This window comes from Heptranchias perlo, chromosome 3, assembly GCF_035084215.1.
Source record: "Heptranchias perlo isolate sHepPer1 chromosome 3, sHepPer1.hap1, whole genome shotgun sequence".
Classification (NCBI taxonomy): Eukaryota; Metazoa; Chordata; class Chondrichthyes; order Hexanchiformes; family Hexanchidae; genus Heptranchias; species Heptranchias perlo.
The window spans coordinates 27,645,634-27,666,601 of record NC_090327.1 but is presented as its reverse complement, the minus strand read 5'-3'; the positions used below and the strand labels follow the sequence as shown (position 1 = coordinate 27,666,601).

Here is a 20,968-nt window from a genome sequence, read left to right as displayed (position 1 = left end):
AACTGATGGCACAAGAGTGGAATGGGTAATCATTGTTTGCAAAATCAGGTGGAACTCAGTCTCCACTGTTCCACCCGTTGTATGTAAAGTGTGATCTTCCAGCTAGCCTTTATAGGCCTGAGTAAAGAACACTTGCCAAAAATGGGTGAGAGCTTCATTTTATATTATAATAGTTGCTAATGAAGTGCAAATCAAGGTAGGCGTGATTCCCGGCTATCTCACTGGGAATGTGTTGTCTGTTTAGATTGCTCATATAAAATGATCTTTGAGGGTCTGGTGTACTCTGGAGTGATTTTTAGGGGGTGAGGGGTCAGCTGTAATTTCATTTGGAGAATAAATGAAAGTAGATTTCAACTTTAGATTTATGAGAGCTGAATTCAGAGATTTTTTTTGTCAGTTTATTTATTTTTGAAGGTTTTTTGTCCCAGATTATTGTCAGTAAGATTTTTTATTGTTACAATTAAAAATCAGGATACAGATATTCTTCTCTATTTATGTATTTCTTTGGGTATAGAAGAATGAGGGGTGATCTGATTTTTATTTTATTCGTTCATGGGATGTGGGCGTCACTGGCGAGGCCAGCATTTATTGCCCATCCCTAATTGCCCTTGAGAAGGTGGTGGTGAGCCGCCTTCTTGAACCGCTGCAGTCCGTGTGGTGAAGGTTCTCCCACAGTGCTGTTAGGTAGGGAGTTCCAGGATTTTGACCCAGCGACGATGGAGGAATGGCGATATATTTCCAAGTCGGGATGGTGTGTGACTTGGAGGGGAACGTGCAGGTGGTGTTGTTCCCATGTGCCTGCTGCTCTTGTCCTTCTAGGTGGTAGAGGTCGCGGGTTTGGGAGGTGCTGTCGAAGAAGCCTTGGCGAGTTGCTGCAGTGCATCCTGTCAAAGTGTTTAAAATGTTAAAAGGATTCAATAGGGTAGATACAGAGAAACTATTTCCTCTGGTGGGGGAATCAAAAACGAGGGGACATAATTTTAAAATTAGAGCTAGGCCATATAGGAGGGAAATCAGGAAGCACTTTTTCACACAAAGGGTAGTAGAAATATGGAATTGTCTTCCCCAAAAGGCTATGGATGCTGGGAGAATTGGAGGTTTCAAGATTTTTGTTAGGTAAAGGTACCAAGAAATAAGGGGCATGATTTTGACTCCGAGCTGGGAAGGAGGCAGAGTGGTCAAATTATGGACGGGAAACCAGAAAGTATGGGTTTCCCGGACATCATAACGAATTTGACATAAAGATGTCGTTTATTTTTTTTTGTCGGTTTACCATTCGACTGACCGGCCTGAGTGACGGGCTGGTCTCAATCGGACGGGAGCCCAGTCAGGGAGAGGTAGTGTTCAGGTAAGTCTTCATGTAAGTCTTCGTTTGTATGGATTGTGGGGGGGGGGGGGGTATGGGGGGGCACGGGCGGGCACATGGGAGCACGAGGCATGGTTTGGCACGGGGGTCACGAGGGGGAATCAGTCATGAGGGGAGGGATCGGGGGTCAGTCACCGGGGGGGGGGTGGGTGTCAGGATCGGGGGTCATCACGGGGATCCGTGAGCATTGGGCGGGGTCGGGGATCGGGGGCGGGGGAGTCCACGATCATTGGGGTTTTGGAGATCGGAGGGGGGGTGTCCACGATCATTGGGGGGGAGTCGGAGGTGGGGGGGTCCGTGATTATTGGGGGGTTGCTGCAGGTAGGCTTGTTGGGCCTGGGGGAAGCACTCCTGTTCCTCAGGGCCTTCAACCTGTGCCAGTAAGGCACCTTCCTGTTAGTCTTGAGCCTTCTTGCGTTCTTTCACATGGCGTGAAAGAAAAGGCCACTTGCTTGGATGAGTGCAGCTCCAACAACACTCAAGAAGTTCGACACCATCCAGGATAAAGCAGCCCACTTGATTGGCACCCCATCCACCACCCTAAACATTCACTCCTTCCACCAATGGCGCACCGTGGCCACAGTGTGTACCATCTACACAATGGCACTGCAGCAACTCACTAAGATTTCTTCGACAGCACCTCCCAAACCCGCGACCTCTACCACCTAGAAGGACAAGGGCAGCAGGCACATGGGAACAACACCACCTGCACGTTCCCCTCCAAGTCACACACCATCCTGACTTGGAAATATATTGCCATTCCTTCATCATCGCTGGGTCAAAATCCTGGAACTCCCTTCTTAACAGCACTGTGGGAGAACCTTCACCACACAGACTGCAACGGTTCAAGAAGACAGCTCCTCAAGGGCAATTAGGGATGGGTAATAAATGCTGGCCTTGCCAGCGACACCCAAATCCCATGAATGAATTAAAAAGTATTCAAACTGCTGTGTACAGCATCTGAGCAAACATACAGCAAGGCCAAAGATAGTCACCAAGATCATTATGAACACACTTTAGGTTTCTTGAAGCAGGTAGGCAAAAATTTGGCAGATGGAATATATTGCGGGAAAATGTGAAGTCGTCCACTTTGGGAGGAAAAATAAAAAAGCAAAATATTATTTGAATGGAGAAATACTACAAAATGCTGTGGTACAGAGCGATCTGGGTGTACTCATACATGAAACACAAAAAGTCAACATACAGGTGCAGCAGGTAATCCGGAAGGCAAATGGAATGATTTGGATTCAAATGTAGGGGGCATGGTTAAGAAGTTTGCAGATGATACAAAATTTGGCCATGTCGTTAATAATGAGGAGGAAAGCTGTAGACTGCAGGAAGATATCACTGGCGGTTAAGAAGGCATATAGGATACTTTCCTTTATTAGCCGAAGCATAGAATAGAAAAGCAGGGAGGTTTTGCTTGAACTGTATAAAACACTAGTTAGACCACAGCTTGAGTACTGTACAGTTCTAGTCACCATGATGTGGAGATGCCGGTGATGGACTGGGGTGGACAAATGTAAGGAGTCTTACAACACCAGGTTATGGTCCAACAGCTTTATTCACCTGACGAAGGAGGAAGCCTTCGAAAGCTTGTGATTTTAAATAAAGCTGTTGGACTATAACCTGGTGTTGTCAGAGTTCTAGTCACCACATGACAGGAAAGACGTGATTGCACTGGAAAGGGTACAGGGAAGATTTACAATGATGTTGCCAGGGCTGGAGAATTTTAGCTATGAGGAAAGATTGGACAGGCTTGTTTTGTTTTCTTTGGAACAGAGGAGCTGATGGGAGATTTAATTGAGGTGTATAAAATGATGAGGGGCCTAGATAGAGTGGATAGGAATGACATATTTCCCTTAACAGAGAGGTCAATTACTAGGGGGCATAATTTAAAGTGATTGGTAGAAGGATTAGAGGGGAGCTGAGGAGTTTTTTTTTCATTCAGAGGGTGGTGGGGGTATGTAACTCACTGCCTGAAAGGATGGTAGAGGCAGAAACCCTCATTGCATTTAAAAAGTACTTGGATAGGCACTTGAAGTGCCGTAACCTACAAAGCTACGGACCAAGAGCTAAAACGTGGGATTTGGCTGGATTGCTCATTTTCGGCCAGCGCAGACATGTGCCCTAAATTTCTATGAGTAATGTCCTTTATACCTCGGGGGATGGAGTATAAAAGCAGGGAAGTCATGCTACAACTGTACAGGGTGCTGGTGAGACCACACCTGGAGTACTGCGTACAGTTCTGGTGCCCTTATTTAAGGAAGGATATATTTGCATTGGAGGCAGTTTAGAGAAGGTTCACTAGGTTGATTCCAGGTATGGAAGGGTTGTCTTATGAGGAAAGATTGAATTAGTTGGGTATATACTCATTGGAGTTTAGAAGAATGAGAGGAGATCTTATTGAAACATATAAGACTCTGAGGGGACTCAATAGGGTAGATGCTGAGAGGATGTTACCCCTCATGGGGGAATCTAAACTAGGGGGCACAGACTCAGAATAAGGGGTCACCCGTTTAAGATGGAAATGAGGAGGAATCTCTTCTCCCAGAGGGTCATGAATCTTTGGAAAAAGCTGTGGAAGCTGAATCATTGAATACATTCAAGGTTGAGTTCGAAAATTTTTGATCAGCAAGGGAGTCAATGGATATGGGGAAAAGGCGGGAAAGTGGAGTTGAGGTAAAAATCAGATCAGCCATAATCTCATTAAATGGCGGAGCAGGCTCGAAGGGCCAAATGGCTGAATCCTGCTCCTATCTCTTATGGTCTTATGGTCTTATGGTCACCTGCATTCAGGACCCTGAAGATGAGCCAGAAAATATCCCTATGGAGAACATCCTTTGCAGGCAACAAAAGCCTTACAGCAGGCTCTCGTAAACGAGGCCTTCAACTAAGAGCCACATTCAACTCAATATATTACAAAGACTCTTCACTCTGGACAATGCAGTGGCTCCTTCTGGGCCCGCAAAAGAAACTCTTGGCTCCTGCTGACACATTCGAGGCCACCCTGGGAAAGCCTCCGCTCCTTTAGATCCAACCTGCCGGCCACTCAGTGTGGGAGCCAGCTGATTTCCCACCCTCCCACAACCGGCGAGCTACAAAGGTGCATCCACCTAGCGCCCGCAACTTGTTGCTGGAATTTAAACGAGGTCCGTGCCTCAAAATGGCTCAGGCTTCATGTTGGCAAGAATTGGCGGAAGTCAGAGGTCACCCCCAATATATCCAGAACCCAGCCATTACAGTGGGCTTGTGACAGAAGGCCCCAAATTTTTTGCCCCTGGATGTTTTATATGATCTGATGCTCCTTCTCTGTACTCTCCCAGTGGCTGGAGTAAGTGAAGTGGTCAGCTCCTCGGAGTCAGTAGGAGCCTTTTCAGAGTAAGGCTGCTCGCTGCCTCCTTGTGCTGGCTCATAAGATGGGCCTACAACTGCTGCCACTGCCTCTGCTGCTGAAGTGGGTGCCTGGTGCTGCCACTCTTATTTGAGATGGATGCCTGGATGCGTTGTTTCTCCAAAAGGCAGTAGCCTCATCCACGCCTGCTGCAGCCATCTGAGCATTTAGCAAACAGCCTCAATCATGGGTTAACAGGGTAGGAGGGATTTGTATAATTTGCTCATCTACTTCGTAGAGTACAATTCTGGCTAGCCTTCTTTGGCAGACCTCATGAGGCTATTAAACTTTTTTGCATCTGTCTGACACAGCAGTGATTCTGTCTGTGACCTCCTCACAGAGTGTACATATCTCCTGTGACGTAATAGGGAGTGACCCCCCCCAAACCCCCATCCAAAAATAGGCCATCTCTTATCGATTCCTGAGAATGGAGGTGATTTGCAACCTTGAGCAGTTATTTCCAGCTTTGTGTCCAGCAAAAATCTAGCTCTATCTCCCACCCTCCTGCTGACAGTGAGGTCCCACCGACAAGCCACGTGTGGGTCGAGAGCTCGCTGCGCATACACAACAAGGCTGACCTCAGGAAATCCAGCGCAGTTGCCCAGCACAATTTCAGTGAGCAAATAGTTCATTGTGCTTCAGTTCAGAACCCTTATATTTCCTATCATTGTTAGTCTTCCTCCACTATTCCTCTTTATTCTGAGATTTGCGAGGTTCATCTGATTGATTCCAAGAGCTACGTTTCGCTTTGTGTTTCTGACCCACTTTCTATTTTTCCTTTCCATTAGCTCTTCCAGCAATGAAATCCTGGTGGAATATCCATCACCAAGGTATCATATTAATACCTTATTTACTTTTCTGTGCTCTTGCCACCACCACCTCTCACTTTGATGACAACATGGTAAAGTAAGTGAGGCACTGCTGCTGCCTCAAGAAGCTCTGAGACCCACTTAAGTAGAAGGTTTTCAGCAGCATCTCTGAAGGAAGCAATGCCCCAGCAGTGTTATTAAACTGTATCAGAGGTACAAGCCAACTTATTTTCTGGCAAGTTGAGTGGCTTAACCCAACTGTGAAAGCCAGTGAAGTTTTCGGCTGTATATACAGCCATTAGGAAAGGTACACAGCCAGCTTCAAAGTCATGAATCATTACTTAAAACAAATGTGCAGTTGTTTTTTCTGTTGTCCTGGTGCTATGGAATCCATCCATGATATAAATGGGGTGATTTTCACAATTCTGGAGCCCTCAGGCAATATTGCAGAACTGTTTCATAAAGCAGTTCTGCAATATAAATAGGCCATTAATTATTTCTCTCTTCATGGCATCCTGCTGATAAGCCTTTGTTGGCGCACTAAAGATATGTTATCAAACTTGGAGTTTATGGAGTTGTCTTTCCCGTCTTAAATGCTTTGTTGCCACAGCTGCTAATGAAGGGAAGTAGGGATGGAGACCCACGATGCCAGGTTTCCTCACCTTTACATTGTCCCAGCGTTTCTAGGGATCGCCCCCCCCAACCAACACCCCCCTCACCGCCCAACTCCACTATGCGCCATGTAAAAAGGGCAGCTAACTTGCTATGAGCATGATCCACGCTACTGGCGAAGGCCAGTTGCATCCCCAATGATTTTCTACTAAACAGGCCAAACATGTTAGATCAGAAAACCCTCATAATGGCTCAGTAAATAAATCCGCTGTTTAAAATGATGAGATACGGTTTCAGGTTCAATCCACAGCATGTACAGCGTTAGGTGATCTCACCTGGGGTTGCCTTAGGGGTATTACAATTGGACCTTGAGCCCTTAGATCGGAAACGGAAATAACAGCCAGGATACATTAATTGGTATTCAGTGATCACTTAGAAAACGGATGTGCGGAGACATTGGTGACAATAGAATCAGATCAGATAGCCTACACCCACTGTATAGGCTCACAAGTGAAGAATGCCCATTTGGACAGGTTGTCTGAGGGCTTCCAGCATCCAGGGTCCAAGTCCCATCAAGAATCAACACTTTTAGCAAAGAAGGATCGTAAATTGGAAAATAAAAAATATTTTGGAGTGAGACACACCGTAAGTTTTGACATCGTATTTATCTAATGACACACAGCAGACACAGTAGGAATATGCATGCGCATCATTTGGTAAAAGGCTGCAGCAGATAGAACATCTCATGGCAAGAACGTCAATGCTGACAATGGCCTTGATTGACAAGTTGACAGTGTGAGGACTGGGTTCCCATTCAAGTGCAAAACAACAGATGCCATCCATAAAAGTTCATAAGCAATGTCATGAAAGACTCTTCAATGAAGATGTCACTACACAGAAAAATATTCTTACCCATTTAATTCTATAGAATCATTTGCTTTTGCAACCACTTATGCAAGCAAATTGCAAAAATATGGTTTTTAATAAATTTGCAATTCTCATTAGAGCATTGCATATGCATTCTGCCATGGCTGATCAAGACAGCTGGCTTTCAGTGCAGTCATCTAAAACATATGCAAATAGCAAACCACACAGGGTTAGAGCACAGACTCAACTCTCTATTTGTTTTAGCATAACTGCATATTCATAAACAGCTACAGACATTTCCAATTAATTTTGTATGGCATAAATGATGCCTAATTGTAAAGTCCTATTAAGTGAAAAAAATGACTGCCAAACAGCTTCAGATGCCTTGAGAGTGAATGGCTTTGGAAAGGAAAGAATAACAAGAACAGTATTGGACATTGCAGGATCCTTCGAGAGAAGATATGAGTCTTGATTTACATTGCTGGGATATTCATTCCATATGAATCCAGGTAAGAATTATTGTCACTGCTAAATAAAAGGCTAAAGTTCACATTTATTCATTTTTCCAATTTTCCACCATCCTCTCCCGAAGGTGGCAGCTCCTGCTAGGCCACATGTGAAAAATTGGAGCAACGCCAGTCGCTGGCGCAAAATGGGTGACATGATCATGCCACTTGCCCAAAGACACTGTAAGAAGATGGTTTAAAACAAGCATAGAAAAGAGGAGAGCAAAGATCCGCATCTCTGAGGAAAATAACTTACAAAAACCCAAGAGGTCATTGAAAGAATGCTGAGGCAATAGAATAGTGATAATCAGTAAAATTCAAGAGGCAGGTTGTCCTAATCGAGCATAAACATGCTAAGACCTGATAACAGGGAAAGGTTATGTAAACACGAAGACATTAAACAATCCTTGGTGGTTTCTGAGAGTCAGCAAAGTGGGATGGTTTACGACCATGAGATAAGACCAGCAGTGCTTATGTACAGAACAACGCGGCGGAATAATATAAAGATAGGGCACGCTCCCTCCCAAAAGTTAGAACTCTCAAGGCGGGCAGTTGGAAGTTCATTGCCACAGGCAGTCTACAAAGGTCAGGTCTGATCTACCTGGATTCGCAGACAGGTCAGGTTGTATTGATTGCTTGTCATTAATGTAATCTGTAGACAGTTATATTATGACTATAATACTGTTGAATTTAACGTTGAAGATAGCTGTAGTGCAACTCTATTGTAAGTCAATCTATTAAACTTGCTTTTTTATAACCATTTGGGCTAGAATCAAGTGGAGGTTATTGTTGATGGATTAACAACCCATGGTTGTGACAGTAATGGGAGAAATCCGCTAACATTGGTGTTCCTGGGTGGGCTCGAGTTTTAAACGTTTGAGGTAGTTAATGTTAAGACAATTGATTGTATTCTGGCAAAACAGGGAGGATGTAGTTCTGGCCGAGTGAGGTAGAAACATAGATATATAGAAAATAGGAGCAGTAGTAGGCCACTCGGCCCTTCGAGCCTGCTCCGCCATTCAATATGATCATGGCTGATCCTCTATCTCAATATCACATTCCTGCTCTCTCCCCATACCCCTTGATGCCTTTTGTATCTAGAAATCTATCTAGCTCCTTCTTCAATATATTCAGTAACTTGGCCTCCACGGCCTTCTATGGTAGAGAATTCCACAGGTTCACCACCCTCTGAGTGAAGGAATTTCTCCACATCTCAGTCCTAAATGTCCTACCCCGCATCCTGAGACTATGACCGCTCGTTCTGGACCCCCGAGCAGGGAAAAAATCCTCCCTGCATCCAGTCTGTCTATCCCTGTCAGAATTTTATCTGTTTCAATGAGATCCCCTCTCATTCTTCTAAACTCGAGTGAATACAGGCTGAGTCGACCCAATCTCTCCTCATATGACAGTCCTGCCATCCCAGGGATCAGTCTGGTGAACCTTCGCTGCACTCCCTCTATGGCAAGTATATCCTTTCTTAGGTAAGGAGACCAAAACTGCACTCAATACTCCAGGTGTGGTCTCACCAAGGCCCCTGTATAACTGCAGTAAGACACCCTTGCTCCTGTACTCAAATCTTCTTGCAATGAAGGCCAACATACCATTTGCCTTCCTAACTGCTTGCTGCTCCTGCATGTTTGCTTTCAGTGGCTGGTGTACAAGAACACCCAGGTCCCTTTTTACTTCAACATTCCCCAATCTATCACCATTTAAATAATACTCTGCCTTTCTGTTTTTCCTTCCGAAGTGGATAACTTCACATTTATTCACATTATACTGCATCTGCCATGTATTTGCCCACTCATTCAACTTTTCTAAATTGCCTTGAAGCCTCTTTGCTTCCTCTTCACAACTCACAATCCCACTTAGTTTTGTGTCATCAGCAAACTTGGAAGTATTACATTTGGTTCCCTCATCCAAATCATTGATGTATATTGTGAATAGCTGGGACCAAGCACTGATCCCTATGCTACTCCACTAGTCACTGCCTGCCACCCTGAAAAAGGCCCATTTATTCCTACTCTCTGTTTCCTGTCTGCTAACCAATTTTTAATCCATGCCAGTATATTACCCCCAATCCCATGTGCTTTAATTTTGCACACTAACCTCTTATGTGGGTCTTTATCAAAGGCCTTCTGAAAATTCAAATATACCATATCCACTGGTTCTCCCTTATCTATTCTACTAGTTACATCCTCAAAAAACTCCAGTAGGTTTGCCAAACATGATTTCCCTTTCATAAATCCATGTTGACTTTGTCTAATCCCGTTGATATTTTCTAAGTGTTCTGTTATCACAACCTTTGTAATAGACTCTAGCATTTTCCCTACTGATGTTAGGCTAACCGGTCTGTGGTTCCCTATTTTCTCTCTCCCTCCTTTTTTAAATAGTGGGGCTACATTTGCCACCCTCCAATCTGCAGGAACTGTTCCATAATCTATAGAATTTTGGAAGATGACAACTAATGCATCCACTATTTCCATGGCTACCTCTTTTAGTATTATTGGATACAGATTATCAGGTCCTGGGGATTTAACAGCTTTCAGCCCCATTAATTTCTCCAGCATTATTTTTTTACCAGTAGCCGCACTTCCAGCCTGTGGGAACATAAACCAAGGCGAATGCATTGGATGGTTTACGCTCGACAGCCCATACGTACATGGAGAAGTCAAAATTAGGGTCATGCAAGCCCTTGAGAAAATCAGAACGAAATTGTGCAGGAGGACGAGGAGTTAAAATAAAAACTTCTGTCAGACTTTGTGTGAGCTAGAGACTAAGGTGAAGAATCTGGTAAGGGAGAAGGAAATTGAAAAGGAGGATTGGAAAGCGGGATCTTGTTGCTTCATCCATAGGCGTTAGGGAGGTTGAGAGAGGAAGTTGAAATTTGGAAGGGTAAGTTGAAAGATGAGGAAGAAAGAAGAACAAAAAGAAAGATGGAGGGACCTTCACCACACCAGGCTTGGGTGAGGCCACAGACTGTGAGCTTGAGACTTTGAGACAGTACAGAATGGGGTTAAGTCACAAACATCAGAAATTGAAATTTGGTTTAAGTAAAAAAAAAGGGTAGTCTACGATAGAATTAAGAAGGAGAAAGAGAGAGGATCACAAGCTACAGAATGTGTTCTTTTGTTTTCAGTGCATTGTCTCTTTAAAAAGCCTGTCCTCATTGTGAGTGCTTTATTTTCGCTGTTGCGGGCTATGGCCCCTTTTTTTACTGCTTGTTATGTGTTTTCCTCTTCTTGTGTAATGTAACAAAGATTTTGTTTAGTTGTAAAAGCTGACATCTTGAGTATTTTCACAGTTTTTGGAAAGGCACGCCTGAAGAAGAACGAAACAAAAAGGTGATCAGGGAGATTTGGGTGTCCTCATACAAGTAACACAGAAAGTTAGGATGCAGGTACAGCAAGCAATTAGGAAGACAAATGGTATTTTGGCCTTTATTGCAAGGAGATTGGAGTACAAGAGTAAGGAAGTCCTGCTACAATCGTACAGGGCTTTGGTGAGACCTCACCTGGAGTACTGTGCACAGTTTTGGTCTCCTTATCTAAGGAAGGATATACTTGCCTTAGAGGCGGTGCAACAAAGGTTCACTAGATTGATTCCTGGGATGATCCTCTGATGAGAGATTGAGTAGAATGGGCCTATACTCTCTGGAGTTTAGAAGAATGAGAGGTGATCAAGGCTGAGATAGATAGATTTTTGGACTCCAGGGGAATCAAGGGACATAGGGATCAGACGGGAAAGTGGAGTTGAGGTTGAAGATCAGCCATGATCTTATTGAATAGCGGAGCAGGCTCGAGGGGCCGTATGGCCTACTCCTGCTCCCATTTCTTATGTTCTTATGAAAGCTGGGTTTTAGTAAGCACGTGTTATATTGATAATCTGTTCTGTTATCTGTTCTGTCTTGTGTTTAATTTTGATATTGCTGAATTAAAATTGGAGTCATTGAGGTTAACTAACCTATCAAATTGTGGAAACCAGACTTTTATTGTGGCCACAGTAAAATTATGGTTCCTTTAAAAATATGAGAGTCTCAAATTCGGGACATGAGATTATCACAATGAAAATTATTCTGATTGAAGTTGTGTTGAGTATTGGTGAGTGTGAATTGATGTGTAAGGGGTTAATGTTGTGTGGAGCTGTAAATCGAAGAATGCTATCTTGTTATCTCGTACAGGGCATCAATTTTGATAATTTTGGGATAATCATCTTGGTTGTACTAAAATATGACAGCTGTTAGAAAAACTGACAGCACCCTTTTAACTCGTGGTCAGAAAAGGTGACAGAAAAACAGAAAAGATATCTCGTATCTCTTTGATAGAAAAAGCAGAAAACCTAGAACAGCTAGGAGAGTTGGTTAAGATCATATCCATGGAAAGCATGTGGAAAAGGAAAGTTGAAAAGCTTTCGTTGTGTTATGGCAAGGACAGCAAATTATGAAACTTAAATTAGAAACTGAGGGAGACCTTAACAAAAAGTTGATGGAACAAAAATTAGAGGTGGAAAATTATTTAGCTCATACAACTGCTTACAACACGACTTTGGCTGCGTCAGTAGATTACATTCAAACTGAAGGGGCAATTAGAGCCAGAAAATTAGTAATGTGTAATGCCGAACTACAACGGCAGGGAGGTCAGGATAAAATGTAGTTAAAAAAAGGTAGATGAGTTAAGTAGTGCCCTACGGGGAGTCCTGAATCAAAAACTAGGACAATCAGCACAGTGTAGCAGGAGTGGGAGATTGTACACAGTGTCAAAAGAAAATACAGGAACTGGAGAAAAGATTAAAATCCAAAATAGACACTCTGAGATAGGAGATAAAATTCTTGAAGAAGTGTTTAGATCACTCCGATCCCACCCTTCCCCAGCATTTCCCTCCCTCCCCCCAGTGTGGAAGCATAAACAGCTCAGCGCCACTCCATGAAAGTCAGGGCTAAGGGGATTTGGAGGAGGATGAGATATGGGTAAGATGGTAGAGACTGAAGTCACAGACGGGGATGTAAACACTTGGCACACGGTAGTGTGGACTCAAAACAACAGGAGCTGGAGGATGGTATCTTAGGAGTAGATTGGATGGGAGAAACAATGTGGTAGTGGACATGGTAAATATGTGTTTGTGGCAAATGAGTGCAGACTCTCCGCAAGGAGGGCTGCTGATACGGATACAAGGTCAATATGACCTAACACTGTGCCTCCAACATGAACGGAGACAATTGGGTCAACTGGTAAAGACCACCCCTGTTGGGCACAACACAAGAATGAATGTGGCAGAATAGACTGAGTAGTACAGATTGACCAGTCTGTGCCAGTATAAATTTGCTTTCATCCTATGGGAGCAACAATATACCTGGTCCTGTTTATCACAGGGATTTCACAACTTCCCCTCCATTTTTCATTATGATCTGTAAAAAGAACTGTTAGAAGTGATCACAGTGAGTGGATTAAAATTAAACCCCAAAGGCTGGCGAACCATGTTCGCTCGAAGTAGTGAACAGCGACATTGCGGTGCCAGCTGTTTTGCTCCAAGAACGACATGGTGTTCAGGTGGCTGTGGCATACGCCTTTCAAACACTGTGATCGGTGGAATAGACATTCACCGCCTGGGAGAAACACCTTTTAACTGTCTACTGGCCACTAACAAATTTGCTTATATCTTCGGATTAAATAAAGTCGTGCTTATGACCATCCACACCCCCACCAAGTTGTTACTATCAGGTGCATAAAAGATTTAACTGGAGGCCAATCAGCACAGCAAGCTGAATCAGCCACAGTGGCCGATATCCTCCAGATGGATGTAAGGGAACAAGCCCTGACAACTTTCTCCGACAGCCATTTTACTTGTTTGTCACTCAGCAGATGGAAAGCCATTACCCACCGCTGACCTCTTACAAAACCTTTGGAACTGTCCTGAAATGTAACACATTTGGTAGCTAATGTAAAAGTAAAGGCACATTTGATAGATAAATTGGTACCTTATCAGAACCGAATGATCATCCCCACAGGATTCAGAAAAGAGATTTTCCAATGGACGCATACCTCCAGCGGACATCAGAGGAGAGAGATCTTGGTCCAATGACTGCTTGAATAAGTATTAACTTAAATAAATGTTGGAAATGCTTTAACAACAATTGGAATTTGATCTGCAACGTTTGTAGATAAAAAGGTTTGAAAACGTTTTGCCAAAAGTAATTTTGTTTGGGCTAAGTTAAACGTAATCTTCTGTCTCTATGACAACAATCTGGAAATGTTGGATGAACTAAAAACTAAGATGAACAAACTGAAATGTTATCTCCCGACATGAAAGTTTTAAAAAAATACGTCAAAGCGACGTTGAGGTACGCTGAGAACGCTACGTACGTCCGATGATGTTTGGCTCCGTTGTTTTGTTTCTGCAAAGAAGTTAACCCCTTCCAAGGTCACTGACATATGTTTTTAATTCATCAAGCTACAACCTTTGCATTTTATTTAAAATAATTGCCATAATTTAATTGGATATTTCCCCATAGTGACAGAATGAAATCATGAATTCAGGAGTGAGATTAGAAAACATTTCTACACACAAAGGGTGGTAGAAGTTTGGAACTCTCTTCCGCAAATGGCAATTGATACTAGCTCAATTGCTAAATTTAAATGTGAGATAGATAGCTTTTTGGCAACAAGGGTATTAAGGGATATGGGCCAAAGGCAGGTATATGGAGTTAGATCACAGATCAGCCATGATCTTATCAAATGGCGGAGCAGGCACGAGGGGCTGAATGGCCTACTCCTGTTCCTATGTTCCTATGTTCCTAACCCCTTGGGCTCTCTAGAAGAGCCACAATGGACTTTCCGTGTTTCTTTTTAAATAGGGGACCATGGTTTTCTAGACCATATGAGTGTTGATGGTGCAGGATTACCGAGAGTAGCTCTTTGACATAAAAATGGCTTCACAAAGTTACGGAGTAACCTTTGCTGGAGAAATGTTGGTGCAGGAATCATCCACTGGTGTGAAGAATTTAAGACCTTATCTGCATATGTCGGCGGATATCAAATGTCACAACATGGTGATGTTTTGGACTAAGACTTAAGCCTTGGATTTTGAAAATTCAAAGTTGCATAGAGAAGGAAAAGCAATCATCAGCCTTGTTCAAAACTCTTCTATATGTGGTTAAGAGTATACCAAGTTGCTTTTTCTCTTTCAAAAATGTTTTGATTTGTTTTGCTTTAACCCATTTATTTTCTGAGACAGTGTGCTTATGGGCGGTGGGGGAGTGGGGCAGGATTACAATCCAAGAGTAATTATAAGCACTTTGTCTCTATTGCAAAACCACAAAGCCTGGACATAATAGTTTCTGAAATTGGAATTGATAAACTAAATTGATATGAGTTGCTGTTCAAGCACTCGAGAAGGGAAAATTTACCTGCAGTTTAAGGGGATAATCAAATTATATTTTAAAATAAAAAAAGTCCAGTCTAAATGGTTCCTATCGAATGCTGTGTATCAAGGAAGAAAGTGTTTTGGGGGGAAGTAAAATTGTACATTGACAAGTCCTGCCAGTCCAATAATACTGCTCTCGAATTGGGATAATGAAAAGCGGTTCAGGAAGAATTTAAGCAAAATAAACAAAAAAATGTGTTGGGATATTGAACCAGACTGTAAATATTCTATTGGACAGTAAAGTTCCTCCAGGGCTCATGAATGAGATGAAATGGTAATATAATGGGATGTGTAAAATTGGATGAGAGGATGTGATTGTGAATATAATTTAGAAACAGAGAAATTACACCACCAAATGGGAATTTCTCTAAAATCATCACCGTGAGTGATTATGGGTAAATATATCACCTGGGCATGATTTACCAAAAGATATCAATCTGGTATAAATGTTCAATCTAGTGAAAGTCAGGAAAGTGTAGTTGAGAAAAGTAATTTATAGCTTTCTCATGGAGATATTTGTGTCCTTGCCTATACTGAACAATGAGAAAACTGCATTTAATAGCCTGGCCACTACCTGAGACATCAGGACCAGGCAGGGGGAGATAAGCAAAGACCTCCATACACCCCCCCTATCTTTTGATAGGATAACCTGAAAGCCCAAGAATGGCTACATTGGACATGAAAGATACAAATGTATGTTGCCATCACTTGTAAACAGAGACCAAGATGAAGAACATGATTACAAAGGCCTACGGCCTGGTGAGCTAATGGAACCACTCTTTGAACAGAACAGCTGCTCATACAGGATTGAAGTTTACTGGCCATATGACATGTGCCATGGAAAACTCATTCGGAAATACCATGAGAAAAAAGAGACTGGCCAGGAGAAAGTTACTATTACCGATGATATGTTTTGTGTGAGACAACTAGTATGTGGAAATGTGTAATGAAGATGCACTGAAGACCGGGTCCCAGACATGCTCAGTTACTTGAAAACAGCACCGCATGAAATGGTTAACGTGGCTCAGGAGAGTGAGAAAATCTTTTAAACAAGGCACTGACACATGCTCCATAGAAAAACCGACTGATTAAAATGAAACAATCAAGAAACACTGGTACCAATCAGAGGGATTGAAATTAAAATGAAGATGAACATAGTAATTTGGATTTCCAAAATTCAGGGTTAGGTTCCTTACTGTTAACAATAAAATTGGGCTAGGGAGAGATAATACTTAGCAAAAATATCCACAAGATGGGTATTAGTAAAAGGAAAGCTGGAGAATCTTTTAAATCCATTGGGCACTAAATCGGGCCGTGTAGCGCCCATTGTTTAGGTGCTACGCGGCCTCTCCGACATCCAAGATGGCATCTTGGATGCGCACGCACGCACGTTTCCAGCGTGATATGCGTCAGACGCCATCTTGGTATAGGAGTTAGCACAGGCGCAGATAACGAATGCTGGAATCATGTAAAGTAGGGAGAAAATGGCTTCAATCAGTATGCAACGCTGATTTAAAGTGATAGACACCATTTTGGCACTTAAACTCAACTCAATGCACAGTCCTAACCCCGACCATCTGAACGTGTCTTAGAGTGCCTGGAGGACCCCCCACCAGTGCTATTTAAAGGGACCATGCAGGATTTACAGGTTAGTGGCTGGATTATTGCTTCTGCTTGCCAAGACATTTGTAACTGTTTTTGAAGGTCTTCTAGATTTCAATACTAGGACGTGGGGACATAGCCTAACATTTAGAGCCAGGACGTGCAGGAGTGAAGTTAGGAAATGCTTCTACATGCAAAGGGTTGGAGACGTTTGGTACGGTCTTCTGCAGACGGCAGTTGATGCTAACTCACTTGTGAATGTTAAATTTGAGGTTGATAGATTTCTGTGAACCAAGGGTATTAAGAGATATGGGGCTAAGACGGGTATATGGAGTTAGGTCACAGGTCCACCATGATCTCATTGAATGGTGGAACAGGCCAATTGCTGCCTCTTGATATGCACCACCTTCTCCTGCAAGAATGCTGGACGTGTGTCTGGGTGATGTGCCTGTCATGGTTGAATGGCTGCCAGTGTGTGTGGCCTGTGAGTTGTGGGTGGGCGGCTTGTAACAGTGGTAATGTGTAAGGGTGAGAGGAAGCATCTGATTGGAAGAGTTGAGTACTGATGGAAAGAGTTTATTGGTATGTGGGGGATGGGGGGGTGTAGTGCGTGGAGCAGTTGGTAGGAGACGCCACTTGACAGTTGACCTCACTCACCTTGACCACTCATGTCAAAGCATTGAACTTCTTCATGCACTGCATCCATGTTCATGATGCTGTGCGCCTGGCATTGACTTCATCCCCCGCTGCCTCCCACTGCCTTTTGAGATATGTCTGGAGACCTTTTGCCCCCCCACCTCCCCCGCAGATATAGGATGTCCCTCCTTCTGTCCACCTCTTGCACCCAAGGTCTCTAGTGCATCAGCAGAGAACCTTGGTGCATGCACTCTCGCAGGCCTGGTACCAACTCAGATCGGCAGATTGGTGAGGTCTGGCGTGCAGATTGGAGGATGTGGGATTTAGTAGTGTGCAACCTTTACTAAATGTTTTAACAGAACTCATCAGTGAGTAAACATAGGGACGGGACCTGCATCTGTGTTTTATGTGTGCGATATCTGATCTCCTTTCAGACTCCGTGCAGAAAGTAGACTGTTAATTTCTGCAAATAACAGGTACCAGCTACCTTTAAGAGATTTCTAAGAAACATCCTTCCTTTAAGAGATTGAGCTCCCACTGTTAGTGAAAAGTGCAAATTGCATTGATTCCACGTGCAAGGCCTGGAAAGGAAGGCTGATTGCAGGTAGGTCCTTGGGTGGGTCCAAACTTGCGTCCTGCCTGCGTAGGGTCCATCGGACCTGGGGTACTAGCGCATTGCGCTACCCCTGCCCAAAACGGAGCCTTATCCAATTTTTCCCCCATGATTCCTTAGTGTTATGATACACTGTAGGTTTCTGTATTAACCAAATGAAACTTAGAAGCAATCTGTATTTGTTTATGTGCGCTTATGTAAACTCAAGATGATCTTAGGCAAGACCAAGGTGATAGTTGTGGGATAAAGTGAAAATTGAACCTGAGTGGAAGCAAGCTTAAGAATATGGTTTAAAGCCAAGCATGGTCAATATCCCATCTCGCAAAACTTGCATAAAGCTCCCAAACATTTAGCAAGAGGGTGGTGCTAATAGAAGGGGGGTGAAGTCATGTCTCGGTGTGTGAGTGAAAGATAGTTTGTAAGAGACAGAGCATGCTGAAACTTCAGAACTATTAACACCCAAAGGTTCCACCCTGGTTCAAGAGTAGGGTGAGTAAGAAGATGGTTTAAAACAAGCATAGAAAATAGGAGGGCAAAGGTCCGCATCTTTGTGAGGAAAATATCATACAGAAACCCAAGAGGTCATTGAAAGAATGCTGAGGCAATAGAATAGTGAAAAACAGTAAGATTCAAGAGACAGGTTGTCCTAATCGAGCATAAACATACTAAGACCTGATAACAGGGAAAGGTTATGTAAACACTAAGACATTAAACAACCCTTGATGGTTTCTGAGAGTCAGCAAAATGGGATGGCTTATGATGATGAGAGAAGACCAACGGTGCTTACGTACGGAACAACACAGCCGAATAGTCTAAAGATAAGACATGCTCCCTTCCAAAAGTTAGAGCTCTCAAGGGGGACAGTCGGAAGTCCATTGCCACAGGCAGTCCGCAAAGGTCAGGTCTGATCTACCTGGATTCGCAGACAGGTCAGGTTGTATTGATTGACTATTCGGCTGTGTTGTCCTATAGACAGTTATATTATAACTATAATACTGTTGAATGTAATGTTGAAGACAGCTGCAGTCCAACTCTGTTGTAAGTCAATCTATTAAACTTGCTATTTTATAACCACTCGGGCTAGAATCAAGCGGAGGTTATTGTTGATGGATTAACAATCCACAGTTGTGACAGTAATGGGAGAAATCCGTTAACAGACATTAACTCGAGGCCCAATGGAAATTGGATCACGGGTGTCATCTGCATGAAACTGAAGCCTGCTTGTCAGCCGAGTCCAATCTTTTTTTTTAAAAACAACTGTTGTCTAAAACACAAACTGTCTAGGAGTCTGTGGATAACCAATAGAAGAGGGATTCCTGGCTGATTTCTTCCATCCCTAGAACAAGAGCAGTGAAACCAATTATAGCAGCTCAACTGTGATCCCAATTGAGATCTGCTAACAAGGAATCAAACTGGGACTTTCTGATCGGTGTGTTTTATTGCTACACTAACAATGCCTTTACTCACTCAGCCATTGGGGGGCCATTCTGAGCTTTCCATCATGACAATGATGCCATTATTCGACCTGTGCAACAGAGCTAGAATTCGACAGAGTAAGGCACTAAGGAACCCTAGCAAAACTGGTCAATATGGGTCAAAGGGAAAATCCTGCGGTGACTGAAGTCATTCCTGATGCAAAAGAAGATGGGTGTGATTGTCAGAGGGCAGTTATCACAGCCCCAGGACATTACAGTAAGAATTCCTTATGAAAATGTCCTTGGCCCAACAATCTGCAGTTGCATCATCAATGACCTTCCCTCCATCATGAGGTCAGAAATGGGGCTGTTTACTGATGACTCTAATATTCAGCTCTATTCACAACTTCTCCAATAATGAAACAGCCTATGCCAGCCTACAGCAGGACCTGGATAACATCCAGCTTTGGGCTGACCAGTGGCAGGTAACATTTGTGCCACATAAGTGCCAGGTAATGGCACTTAAATCTTAAAGAAGAGAAAGCCTGCCATTGGCCTTTGACTTTCAACAGCAACATCACAGAGCTCCCCCACCATCAACATTTTGGCAGGGTCACCATTGACGAGATGCTAAATTGGACCAGCCATATTAACATTGTTGTTACAAGAGGAGGGCAAAGGCTTGGTAATCTGCTACAAGTGGCTCACATCCTGACCCCTCAAAGCCTCTCCACCATCTAGAAGGCTCAAATCAGGAGTGTGATGGAATACTCACAAATCGCCCAAATGGGTGCAGTCGAAATAACACTCAAGAAGCTCACCACCATCCAAGATGGAACAGTTCAATTGAACAGGTCCCCTGTTATTGGATTCAATATCCACCCTCTCCACCACCAGCACAATATAGCTGCAATATGTATGATCAAAAGGATGCACTGCAGCAACTCACTAAGGTTACTCTGATAACACCAGTTTCCCCTGTGACCGCTACTACTAAGAAAAGCAAGAACAACAATACCATCACAATACTATCACCTACGAGTTCCCCTCCAAGTATAACACCATCCTGAGGTGGACATATATCCCCATTCCTTCATCATCACTGGACCAGTATTTGCTGACTGACTTGCTGTGCAGTTCCTGTGTTTTCTGTCTTTATAGAATCACAGAAATTTCAGCACTGAGGAGGCCATTCCACCCTTCCTGCTTGCACTACTACTAACTCTTTAAATGGAGCCATCTACTCTAATCCTATTTCCCCTCTTTTTTTCCCTATGCCCTTTAGTATTTTTCTTCTTTATGTGTTCATCTAATTCCCTGTTAAATATTGTAATTGGCTTGTCTTCAATCACCACCTCTACTCCTGGTGTAGAGCCTTGCTAGTGGAAAACTCTTATAATACAATAGGACTGATTCTGTGACCTGCTTTATCATACGAGGTGTAATAAATTGGATAGCCAGGTGGTGAAGGATCGAATACTAGACTTTAATTGCTTCCAAGCCTTTATTCTCAGAGATCCCCATTACACACCCAGCACCCCCTAGATAAGCTCCCTCCTATAAATGGATATGATAGTCCCCAATTGATACCCACCACCTGAATAGAATTAACACTAATTGATATAAATCACATGGATACAGTTAACACTAGGGCATGGAGCCTCACATAATTACCCCTCTTAAACTCTTCTGGCCTGTTATCAAAAACAGTCCGAAAAACTTGTTTTATGTC

At 43.2% G+C, this 20,968-nt stretch overlaps 1 long non-coding RNA gene across 1 annotated transcript in view; it reads right to left on the bottom strand.

Moving 5' to 3' along the window:
* LOC137306055 (uncharacterized) overlaps positions 1-13,842 on the bottom strand; it is a 66,436-nt gene extending 52,594 nt beyond the window's left edge. Inside the window, exon 1 of the long non-coding RNA XR_010958816.1 lies at positions 13,526-13,842. This is a non-coding gene — a long non-coding RNA (uncharacterized lncRNA). The remainder of the gene's footprint in view (positions 1-13,525) is intronic.
* Between the last annotated feature and the right edge of the window lie 7,126 nt (positions 13,843-20,968).